At 45.5% G+C, this 13,412-nt stretch overlaps 1 pseudogene; it reads left to right on the top strand.

Annotated features, from left to right (window-relative positions):
- LOC138568820 (ATP-dependent translocase ABCB1-like) overlaps positions 1-11,407 on the top strand; it is a 185,392-nt pseudogene extending 173,985 nt beyond the window's left edge.
- Positions 11,408-13,412: the final 2,005 nt, after the last annotated feature.

The following is a 13,412-nucleotide window of genomic DNA, read 5'->3' as shown; positions in this document are numbered from 1 at the left end:
CGCAAGGCCGACTGAAGCAGATCAGAACATAGATCAGTGTATGTCTGACTGAAAGAAGCATCCAATCGACAGGCCACCGAAACACGCTCAGAGCCCATGCAATTGGGTGTCCTCAGAGGACCACTCACCAAAACAGAGAGAGAACGGAAGCGTCAGGAAAAACTTTGTTTATATTGCGGACAATCTGGTCACTTCCTTCGGAACTGCACGGTTAAACCCCCACGGAAGGCACTTCCATGGGGCTCCTGGATAACACAAGGGAAGACACAGAAGCGGAAAACTCCAACGCCCGGCAGATGTAGAGTTCGGTCTGTCGAGCCAAGAACAGAGCACTCAGATCTCACATTACAGTATTCCTGTGGTTCTGGTAGATCCTTCACAACCCACCTGAATGCATGCTCTCAAGGCTTTCACAGACAGTGGGGCTATCGGGAACAACTTGGACGTAAACACTGCAAAGACCTTGGGATTGGCATTCCACCGTAAGGACACCGTTGAAAGAGTGACAGCTGTGGATGGCACACAACTCCTTTCGGGACCAGTAACACAGTGTACTTCCACTCTCACCTTAATCTGGCAAGATGGTCATAGGGAAGGTATTAGATTCAACCTTATCGCAGCACCCCAATTCCAGATAATTCTTGGGATACCATGGCTAGAGACGCACAACCCAAGGATAGATTGGCGAGCGAGAACCTTACTCTTTCCCATGGAATGCGTCTCTTGCTATGACAACAAAGGGACCCAGAGAAGCCCATTGTTAGCTTCACAGAAAAAGATAGCAGGTTTAGGTTTGGTGGAGACCTTACCAGCAGAATACCAGGAGCTCCAGGACTTGTGTGCGAAGGAGCAAGCTAATACCTTACCACCACATCGAGTTTATGACTGCCAGATCGATCTGCTACCAGGGGCACAAGTACCATGCAGCCGCATTTATGTGTTAACCAAGGAAGAAAACACTCATCTACGGCCTTACTTAGACCAATACCTGGCCAACGGTTTCATTAGACCATCTAAGTCACCAGCCACCTCCCCACTTTTCTTCATACCTAAAAAAGAGGGGGATTTAAGAACGTGTATCGATTACCGGGTCCTAAATCAAGTCACCATAAAGAACAAGTACCATTACCTCTGATACCAGTACTCATAGGCCAGGTGAGACAAGCAAAGATTTAAAAAAAACTAGACTTACATTGTGCATATCACCTGGTACGCATGATGAAAGGGGATGAGTGGAAGACTGTGTTCTGTACCCGCTATGGTCTGTACTAATACCAGGTGATGCCCTTTGGTCTTTGCAAAGCCCCGGCTGCGTTCCAACATTTTATGAACGATGTGTTACGGGACCTCCTTGATGTCTGCGCAGTCGTCTACATCGATGACATTCTAATTTACTCCACCACTCCCCAAGAACACGTAACCCATGTGCGAGCAGTACTCTGCAAACTGCGTGAAAACCAACTGTATGCAAAACTTGAAAAATGTTCCTTCCACACAACTGAGGTGGAGTTTCTGGGATATGTACTGACACCGCAGGGAATCAAGATGGACAATAGAAAAGTGGAGTCAATCCTCACTTGGTCCTCACCCACGTCTGTAAAGGGAGTACAGAGTTTCTTAGGTTTTGCGAATTTCTATTGATGCTTCATACAAGGATTCTCACATTTAGTACACCCAATTACGTCCTTGTTGCATAAACACCAAAAATTCGAATGGACACCAGCGGCAGAAGAGGGCTTCCGGGCCCTCAAGGAAAAATTCATCTCAGACCCAATATTACAACACCCGCAGCACAATTTACCATACATTGTGGAAACAGACGCTTCAAGCATTGCCATGGGGGCCGTATTGCCCCGACAGAATCCCAAAACCGGATGCCTTCACTGCATTGCCTTTTGGTCTAGAAAATTTTCCCCAACAGAATTGAACTATGCAATTTCTGAGAAAGAACTCCTAGGAATCAAGAGTGCACTGTGCGAATGGCGACATTACTTAGTTGGAGCAAAACACACCATCACAATAATAACAGATCATCAGAACTTGCAATACTTACGCTCAGCGAAATCTCACTCTTCAAGACAGCTCAGTTGGGCCCTATCCTTAATGGAATGTGACTTTGTGATCACCTACCGCCCCAGAGTTAAGAACGGGAAAGCGGATGTGTTATGCCGCATTGGCACAGGAGAAGAAGTCTATAATGCCCCTAACCCAGAGGAGATCATACCTAGTCATAAAATTCTCGGCTTCTGCATTGGCCCATCTCCGTTAAACACACTGCAGGAAGCAATAAAAAAAAAGGTCTGAAAGAGACCTACTGGCTTGGGACAAGAAGGGAGAACAGTTCACCATTCAAGACAAACTACCATATTACCACAGATGTCTCTACGTTTCAACTAAGGATCTGCGACAAGCAATTATGTCTGACTACCACGACTCGCTGTTGGAAGCCCATCCAGGTATAGCTAAAACCATGAATAAAGTAAGCAAATCTTATTGGTGGCCATCTTGGCGAGAGGATATTGCTACCTACATAGGCACCTGTGAGGTGTGTGCACAATATAAGACATCCAGGCAAAAACCAGCCGGCCTCCTTCAGCCAATCACCATTCCACCAGCGCCCTGGCACACAGTATCAATGGACTTTGTCACTGACTTAGCTCCCAGCTCAGGTTATAATACCATCCTCGTAGTAGTGGACCTCTTCTCCAAAATGACCCATTTCATAGCTCTGAAAGATATTCCTTCATCTCTGACTCTAGAGGAGGTTTTTCTAGACCGAATCGTCAAGTTAGATGGATTCCCCGGTTGTGGGTGAAAGAATTGAATACAAAGGATTGAAATGCAATACATTTGAGTCAAAAGGACCAAATAAAAAAGACTGTTTTTTTTTACGGGTGTCCCCCCAATCCCCTGTTTTTAGACAAAAAACCATTAATTTTACCTATACCAAAACCCCCCAAAAAATATACATTAAAAAAAGGCATTCTGTCTTTTATTTTCGGTCCTTTTGACTCGAATGTATTGCATTCGATCCTTTTGTTTTCAAATGAATGACTGGACACCGGATTCCCCACCGTAATCGTCTCTGACAGAGGCAGACGATTTGTATCTCTTTTTTGGAAGAAATGTTGTGCCCTGGCAAGAGTAGAAATCCGTCTGTCTTCTAGTCACCATCCTCAAACGGACGGTCAAACCGAGCACACGAGCCAAACCATAGAACAGTATTTGCACTGTCTATTACACCAAACAAGTCAAAGCTGGACAGAAATATTATGGATGGCCGAGTATGCCTACAATAATTCAACACACTCATCAACCCAAGCAACACCATTTTTTACTATATATGGTCAAAAACCCAGACCATCTGTCTACGGCCCACCAGAAAACATTGAGATGCCCGCGGTAAAGAATCTGCACACCAGCATCATTAAAGCAGCCAGGGAGGCCAGCAAGAACCTACAGCAAGCCAAAGAAACACAAAAAAGAAACTCTTATCGCCATCGACAAAAAGCCCCAGATTGTCAAGTGGGAGACTCAGTCTAGCTGGCATCTAGACACATTGCTTTAAAAGGAACCAAAAAAATTCAGCCTAGATACATCGGCCCATATACGATTGAGATAGGGATTAATCCAGCAGCCATGAGACTGACGTTACCTCATCATATGCATATACATCCCGTATTTCATGTGTCGCTATTAAAATCATTACATCCAGGAACCCGAACCTCCACACCTCCCGCACCCATACAAGTGGGTGAAGAAGCACCAGAATATGAGGTAAAGAACATATTGGATTCCAAACTAGTACGAAAGACCCTGTATTACTTAATTGACTGGAAGGGGTACAGACCCCAGGAAAGATCATGGGAACCCAGCACACACATGCATGCCCCCCGATTGGTGGGAAGATTCCATCAGGACAATCCTGATAAGCCAAAACCCACACTCACACCATCGGGAGGGGTCTTGAGGGGGAAGACTGTCATGGGTACCAGGCATGTAGTCGGGGCAAGCTGGGTGGAGGCTTGACAGGCCTGGCATAGGCACACAAAAAACCCATAGCAGATACCTTCTTTTAATTCCTTCCTGGTGTTTGTAGTAACTTCCTCTCTACCACTTCCTGTTGCTAAACAGGAAGTGCATGAAAGTACATGAGCTCTCTAGTGTTTGGGTGTGGCTGGCTATATAAGCCACACCCAAGATTCTTCCAGTGCTTCGTGTTGCTTTCTGTAAGCTGCATCAGCAACACACTCACCGTGCTCCTGCTTACCTGCTCTGGATCATCCTGCTTCTGCTTACCTGCTCCGGATCATCCTGCTTCTGCTTACCTGCTGCGGATCAACCTGCCTACCTGCTCCAGATCATCCTGCTTCTACTTACCTGCTCCGGATCAACCTCTTTCTCCACACCGCAGCTTTCCCCGGACACGAGGTGAAACCTACACCGGCACCTGTAAGCACAAAGAAGAACTTTAATTAGTGTGCTTGCTACAGTAACGCTGCGCATACTCTCTGAATCTTCCCGCTACGCTGGAATCCAGGTTCGTAGTCCGAACGCCCAAATTCCTGTAAAAGAAAGGAGAGAAATTATTTACTGCGCTCACTCCATTAACGCTGTGCATACTTACTGAAATTCCTGCAAAAGAAAGGAGAGACATTACTTACTGCGCTCGCTCCAGTAACGCTGTACATACTTACCAAAGCCTCTGTGCATACTTACCGGACCTCCGAGGCTCTCCAGTAGTGCTTAACCCATACTCGTGGCGCAAGCACTCCATAATCCACTCCTGCAAGGGAAAGGAAAGACATTACTAGGTGTGCTTGAACCTATAACGCAGCGCATACCTACTGGCAGTTCTGAGTTCTACATGCAGCGCTACTCACCCAAGATACCTTTGGCAAAATAAAGACAATTCAGACAATACCGGACCCTCAAAATCCACTGTGCAACGTTCGCCTTGTGGAAAGGACTTTCTTGCTAGTGAAGAAACTAGCACATTGAACACTGCCTCGCTGTGAAGGCATATGACAGTGTGTGGCATCAGAACTCGGCAAACAGACATTGGCATCATCCCTACGAGTGGAGGTCTGTGAATCTCCCATAGAATCGCGCCCCTGCGAATGCAGGATGGGATGCACACCCCACTAAAAAACAAGGTAAGCCCTTAGGGGACATCACAGCACATAGTAGAGAGAAGGGAAGTGGCCCAGGGGAATCAGGTGAACCCAGGTCTGAGTGTGCATTCTATATTTGACAGGTGTTCCTCCGGGTGAAACAGGGGAAGTGAGACCTCGGGGTCAAAGGAGGCTCATTCATTGCTCCTGCAGAGACACAGGTGAGTGTGACACAACCAGCCAGTTAACGGTAGTGGAAGTATGTGTCAAGTGAGGGAGTTTAAAGAGAGCCCTGGTAGTGAAGTTTGTGATCTTTTCGAGAGGACAGAAAGCATAGTTGGGGAGACCAAGGAGAATGCTGGCCCAGTTTGGAGAAGACCAGAGTGGTTAAGAGATGCTTGGCAGTGTTGAAAGGAAGGAGGTGCCTGATTTTCCTAATATTTAGGCGGTTGAGGTACGCTGCTGTTCCAGTAGAGAAGGAGTGAAAAGCATCATATATGGCTTTGAGATTTCTAGCTAAAGAAGAGTAGGGGAGAGTGTCAGGTGGGAACTGGGTAGTCAGTGGAAGAGATGAGAGAGAGAGCCTTTGGCAGGGAAGAAGAGCCATCTTTGTTTTGGTAGAGTTTAACATCAGAGAGTGCAAGGCCACCCAATAATGAATGGCAGAGAGACAGTTGGAAATTTTGATAAAGCGATCAGAAGAGAGTTCAGGAAAAGAGAAGATTGGGCTGTCATCCATGAAGAGTTGGTACGAGAACCCAAAGGAGGAGATTAGTGCCCCAAGAGAGAGCAGAGGTGTAGCGTATAAAGAGGATCAGACCCAATGCAGAGCCATGTGGAACACCAACAGCTAGGGGAGTGAGTTGATGGGTGTTGTTTCTCCAGGCGACAGTGAATCAATGAGATGCAAGGTTGGATTAAATCCAGGCAAGGGCTCGATTGCAAAACCCACAAAGAAAGAGATTATTAAGGAGATCAGAATGATCAACAGTGTTAAAGGCAGCAGACAGGTCAAGGAGAATTATGATAGAGGATAGGTTGGAGTGCGAGGATAGGTTGGAGTGCTTAGCAGAGACGATGACGATGGACATCTTAATCAGAGCAGTTTCAATGGATTGCCAAGAACAGAAACCTGGTAGTAGGGGGTCTTGAAAGATGTGGATGTCTAAGAAATTGGTATGGTTGTTGAATACACCCCTTTTGAGCACTTTAGAGTAGTGCAGAAGGAGAGACAAAGGGCAAAAGTGAGCCGGTAGGCTCGGATCAGTGCCTTGCTTTTTTTAGAAGTGGGATTACCGTGGCTGTTTCAGAAACTCATGGAATGCAATTGGAGTCGAAGGACAGGTTGAAGAGTTCAGCAAGGTGAGAAGTCATTAAAGGGGCAATAGGCTTGACAGCTGAAGAGCAAGAGTTTCTGATGAGGCACAATAGGGGCTAGCCTTCATCAGTAGAGATAGGACCTGGTCAGTATTAGTGTGACAAAAATGTGAGGTAGAGGCAGAAGATGATGGTAGAGAAGGCAGAGTGTAAAATGTAGGAGGAGGGTGTGTGTGGAAGGTCAGGAAAGAATCTTTTATTTTGTAACCTTTTGCAGCGAAGTATTCAGCTACGTCATTAGCTATGAGAGGGGAGTTGATAATCAGGGACTTAGGTGGATTGAGGGGTAAGTTTATGGTGGCCTATAGATGGTGAGAATGGTTTGAGTGAGAGCCAGTGAGAGTAGGTAGAATTCGCTTTTCAAGTAAGAGAAACTGTAATCTATGTGTACCCACAAATCTATTGGTGATAAGAGTTATAGCTGGTGATCGCATCAGTTTATAGGTTTTCCTAAGGAATTGTGTTGAAAGCACGTATCAAACTGGAAAACATCCAACAGAGTCAGTAGAAAAAGGGAGACCAGCCAAATCATCTATATGGCCAGACATGCTTGCATTAATACCTTGAAGACAACCGCTGAAGTGTGTTTCCATCAACATATCGTTAAAATGTTTTATTAACATGGTTTATTAACAATATTTTCACCTATTCAGAATGCAGGCCAACTATGCACATGACAGGTTACCAACCCTTATGCTGACCAGGTATGATCAAGCTCAAATGGAGTTTGCATAGGTGCTCTGTACCGACATGAGTCTTTTGAGCATGCAGGACCCCATGGAATACATTTTAATGCCTTGACGCTTGGATAGCCAGGAAATGCATCCTTCCCTTGTTAACCACTGCAACTTGCTGCACTTGAACTGAATCTGATCTCAAGCTGTATCCTCAGCTCATTGATGCCTCTGGGCTTAGTGTGCTATACAAATGTAAAAATAAATAAAATAAATAAATGCAGTGTAGTGACACTGAAATCAATGTGTTTGCTGAAGTGTAAGTGAAACAATATATTGAGCGGTAGATAAAAAGTAGAAAAACTAAGAACCTGATACCTAAACACTGTAATACTAGTTCAAAATATATATCCTCAAATAAGTATCACTAAATGTGTCAAGTGGAAAATAGCAGCAAGACAGCTGTGATCTTAGAGACATGCTGTTGGGCCTTTTTCTGTCCCTGGTCATTAACCTCAAGTGGCCTGTATGCGTTCCATTCAATTTGTCTTTAAATTTACTGTAGAGACATTTGTGTAATACCAGTAGTCTTTATTCATGTAGAAGGAAGATTTGAAGAAGAAGTAGTGAGTACTATAAGGTGATAATGGTACACTATTGTGCTCATTTAATCAAACAATTGGCTGCACCTAACGAAAAGATGTTGCATATTTTCCGATTTTGCTGAAATTCAAACTTAGATGTACCTCAAACGTGCACATAGATTGTTTCCAGCTATATTTTAGCACACACTCTGCCCATCTGCTGAGTTACGAGGCCATCTGGTAACTATTTTGTGCACTTGCAGCTCCCTGCCTTTACCCTCCCACCCCGCCCCTGGTTGCTTGGCACTCTCTCTCTCCCCTGTCCATTCTTACTGCTATTCTATTACTTATCCTACCTCTCTCACGAAGTCTGGAAGAAAGAAGCTTAAAAAAGCCCTCTGGCCTCTAATCCAGCACTACCTATTTCTGACACCTACGTCAATTCTATTACCAACATCCTCTTTTCTATCCCCTCCCCAGACCAATGGACTCCCACCTGGTCTCTACTCTCTCCCCTTTCTCCTCCTCACCCATTAATGGTGGAACTTTATGGGAAATACTCTTGGCATACTTCTCATCCTCTATGTGCATTCCTTCAGCTCGTCGTGAGGAGCAGGGCAGGAGCCCTCCTCCCCTCCACCCGCAGGCTGCCCCCAGATTATGGAGTGACCAGACACCTTGACGGTGAGATCCCAACCAGTCCGACTAAATAGCCAAATTTGCTGAAAATAAGCAATCCGCTTACACAGGACTACGATATTGCTAATACCTTGCTGCCTGCCACATTTTCTTGTTTTTATTGATGCATTCGCCAACTTCGCCATTGTCTACAACGATGTCAATGGCTGCTGCATTATTTGTATGACCAGGATGCCTCTGTAGGCTGACCCAGCCTCCTAGCCCATGATTGGCGGCTCGACTAATTATCCGTGCCTGCCCCCACCGTGAGGCGGAGGCCAGAGAGCAGAAGAAGCGACCACTGCAGAAGGGCCCAGCAAAAGGGCCTGTCTGCACCTATAACAGCCATTCCCTCAACTCGTCGTGAGTAGCAGGGCAGGAGACCCCTCCCCTCCACACGCAGGCTGCCCCCAGATTATGGAGTGACCAAACAGCTTGACGGTGAGATCCCAACCAGTCCGACTAAATAGCCAAATTTGCTGAAAATAAGCAATCCGCTTACACAGGACTACGATATTGCTAATACCTTGCTGCCTGCCACATTTTCTTGTTTTTATTGATGCATTCGCCAACTTCGCCATTGCCTACAACGATGTCAATGGCTGCTGCATTATTTGTATGGCCAGGATGCCTCTGTGGGCTGACCCAGCCTCCTAGCCCATGATTGGCTGCTCGACTAATTATCCGTGCCTGCCCCCACCGTGAGGCGGAGGCCAGAGAGCAGAAGAAGCGACCACTGCAGAAGGGCCCAGCAAAAGGGCCTGTCTGCACCTATAACAGCCATTCCCTCAGCTCGTCGTGAGGAGCAGGGCAGGAGACCCCTCCCCTCCACCCGCAGGCTGCCCCCAGATAATGGAGTGATCAGACACCTAGATGGTGATATCCCAACCATTCCGACTAAATAGCCGAATTTGCTGAAAATAAGCAATCCGCTTACCATAGGACTACGATATTGCTAATACTGTGCTGCCTGTCACATTTGCTCGTTTTTATTGATGCATTCGCCATCCTCGCCATTGCCTACAACGAGATCAATGGCTGCCTAATTATTTGTATGACCAGGATGTCTCTGTAGGCTGACCCAGCTTCCTAGCCCATGTCTGGATGTCGACTAATTATCCGTGCCTGCCCACACCGTGAGGCGGAAGCCGGAGAGTGGAAGAAGCGACCACTGCAAAAGGGCCCAGCAAAAGGGCATGTCTGCGCCTGTAACAGCCATTCCCTCAGCTTGTTGTGAGGAGCAGGGCAAGAGCCCCCCCCTCCACCCGCTGGCTTCCCGCAAATTATGGAGTGAGCACAGCTCATTTCTAGAATGTGCTCCCGTGGTGCATCATGAAGGTAGTTCTATCAGCGGCTGTATGCATGGGGCAGTGTCACTGCCTGCTTTTTCTGGGGTTCCATAGAACCTCAAAGGTATTAAGTCTTTAACTGCACATCCTTGACTGGAGATACCGAGGAAATCTACAGAGTCCTGTTGACCTTTCTGTCTCGCAACAACGCTTCCCCATTTTCCCATGGGGCTCTGTGCAGGCATCCTCACCTGCCATTTTATGGTGTATCAGAGGGACCTTTTCAAAGGGATGCAGTCCCTCACCACACCCTGCTGACTGGTGCACTCGTTGTGTCCTGTCCCATTGGCAACATCCCCCATTAACGTAATCGTCTAAAAGTTAGTCTCTGACAGCAGTGTCCAAACACTAATGCATTTTTTGTGTTGCCAGATGCACCGAAACGTTCAGTCCACGTTTTCATTTGATTTTCCGTCGTGCAAATAACCCCTGCCTAGCACTGCAAGGGCACCAGCACACACAATGTGCACATTTATCATCGATTTAGTGGTGCACTGCTCGGGTCAAATGTACTAGGACAAGATTTACCCTTATGTTTTATGAAATTAATCATCACTAAACCAACACCACTGTATACAAAATAAAAGGTAATGAACGCAGTATCAACATAAGAACGTTTGAAAGTAGTTCGTAATGATTTTCTGCACACCATAATCTGTCCTGTGTACTAATACATTATTTTCCTTTATTTTCCAAACATCGTTATTAAAAATGCTCTCCCCCTTTTTGTTTTTTTCCCACCTTGAAGGCTAGAGCTGGGTTTACCACAATTGTGATTGCCCACCGCCTCTCCACAGTCAGGACGGCTGATGTTATTGCTGGGTTTCATAATGGCGTTGTTGTTGAACAGGGATCGCATAATGACCTTATGCACAGGAGAGGCGTTTACTATGCTCTTATGATGGAACAGGTAATTCAGTTTGATTCATGTGTGCATTACTAAAGGCTTTGCTAAGGGGGGGGCTGAGGGCGCTATAGCCCCTGGTCTTTTGGTTGTAGCCCCGGATAGAATCTCAGGAGCTGCAGCCAAAAGGCTAGCTAGCCCCCAGTCCCGACAGTTCCGACATCAGCGTAGCCCCGGATCTTTTCCAGACCTAGCCACTCCCCTGCATATCATATAATGCCTCGTAGTAATTAAGTTTTCCAATCAATTTGTCTGTTATTTAAATAATACAAACAGTTCAATTATAAACTTGACTGGACTGGAAAAACATTAACGTGAGCAAAAAACGGATTGTCCGTGTAAAAGTGAAAAAAAACATTCCTATTCTTTAGATTTCACTTTGGTGCATTAAATTGGATGCTTTCTGTTGTTTTGCTGTTTTATTCTGAAATCAGAATGCTTGAAATGCATTCAATAGCAGTGATTATTTACTTCACTCCTCGCAATCTGACTGGCTGAGAGGATGTCCATAATGGCCTCCGTTTGCTAGTAGGTGTTACCACGCCAACCAAACGGAATATTAACCCGGATTTGAAGCTGTGAATTCAGGTTATGCACATATCTGTTGTGGCTAGTGTGGCCTCTCTTTTGTGGAGTCGCAAACTTCGAGTCCCTGCATGCCATTCACATAAAACACAGAGAAGATGTGATCTTTAACCTCTCTTTATTATCTCTACAGGTTTTCTGATTTCTGGCTCTACCAGCACCTCCTCCCCTCATCCTTGGCTCCCTCTTCCTCCCTTAAGGCCATTCCCTTCTTAAAGGATATTTCCGGGACTTTTTTTTTATTGTCCCTACGGTTCGGCCATGTGTTTTTAAGCATAACTCGGTAGATCGTAGAAAACTTTCCTATGGACCTTACCCGACTTTTCGTCCATTAACGCACTCGAAATCAGCCGCCATTTTCTGATAATCCTATCATTTCCCCCCATCGCCCTGGCTCACCTGCTTTTGCGGCACTAAATCAAATCCCCCGCCCCTGAAACAGACTTTATCAAAACATTCATATTCCCCGCCTCTATCCGTGACGTGACTGAGCTGCGTAGGCAAACGCGCCCAGGCGTCTTCTACGCGACTCCACACAGAACCCGGAAATCAACACAGATGAGCTCACTCAACACAGCGCGCCACAATTGGGAATATGAAACTGTACTTTTAAATTAAACCGCAAGATTGTAAATTTGGTAAAGTACATTTATTTGACATCAAATGTTTTGAGAATATTCAGCGATTTGCATTTTTATTTGCTCACGTTCCAAAAAGTTCGTTTTGAGGCACGCGATGTTCCTTTGCTGTACACAGGGTCTTAGATCATATCACAATACAGCGCCACAATTCGGAATATGAAACTGTGGTTTAAAAGCAAACGGCAAGATTGTACATTTGGCAAAGTACATTTATTTGACATCAAATGTTTTGAGAATATTCAGCGATTTGCTTTTTTATTTGCTCTCGATCCAAAATAGTTCGTCTTGAGGCAAGCGATGTTCGTGTGCAGTACACAGGGTGTTGGTTTACGATAAAATAAGCTCTTCGGTCGCACTGATAATCGCATGGCTGTTCCAACAACGAGGCACTAGGCCACCACAACGGTCTGTATGTTGCATCTAGCCGTTAGTACCGCGTAAGGGCATACTTGTACTTGGCGATCGTCCCATAAAATGGTCAGGGTGGTAACGTTGTTCACGCAGAGAAGCAACTGGCGGTTAAAAAAGCCATCCGCCGGTGTCTGTACTCGTGACACATACAATAATGAATGATGTACCTGTTTGAAAAACATAAAAAATTAAATTAGTCTCACCATCAGATCTTTATTAAAATTATTCATTTTATATATTAGGTCGGGAAATTATTTCATAGCTAGGACAGTGCAACTGGGTATTATACGTCAAGGGGGGGCTGTAGGATACTGAGACAGTCCCCCAGTGCAGGGGTTGACAGGGAGGCAGTGCAGGTGGAGAGTGGAAGGGCCCAGGACTGAGGTCGCAGACAGTGGACCAGTTGTAGCAGGGGAGAGGGAGAGAGAAAGCAGAAGCAAAGAGGAAGGTTTTGAGGTGCTTCCGTAAAAGGAGATGGTTCTCCTCAAGATAGTGCGCGGTACAAAACAATATCCCACATAGAACGAACAAGTTTAAATTGCGGTATAAACTCATCTAAAGAGTTACTTACATTATATTTGCATTTTCCATTGTGTCTGTGCGTAGGGCAGCCCCGAAATACCACTCCTTCTATGCCGACGTTATTTCTTCTAATGAACGAACATTAAATGGCTATCGTTTCTGAAATTTTATTCATTATCGTTTCTTACGTTATTGCACCACACCCCCAAAAAGAAGTCTTTCGGGATGGTCCCGGCCTGTCAAGGTCAAATAACAATAGAACCTTATACTGAGTCGTGGGCCATTCCGGCACCCGAGCAAAAAATCAAAGCAGCTGACCTTCACTTTGAACCAGCACACATTCCTAGTTAGCTACATTCAGTGTAAGGCCATCTCACAGGACTTGAAATTTACACTCCATCTTTGCATTTTGTCTGCGTGCTTTGCAGCCCCAGAGAACCATAAATACGGAGACATTCTATATTTTTTGAAAAATGATTTATATTACTGTTTGGTTTAATTTAATGCGCAAATGTACAAGGTTGGATAGACACATTGCATGTACACTGAGCAATCACTTTTATTTACACAATA

This window comes from Ambystoma mexicanum, chromosome 2q, assembly GCF_040938575.1.
Source record: "Ambystoma mexicanum isolate Mex_15411 chromosome 2q, UKY_AmexF1_1, whole genome shotgun sequence".
In the NCBI taxonomy this organism is placed as follows: Eukaryota; Metazoa; Chordata; class Amphibia; order Caudata; family Ambystomatidae; genus Ambystoma; species Ambystoma mexicanum.
This window is presented reverse-complemented; position numbering and strand designations above follow the sequence as displayed.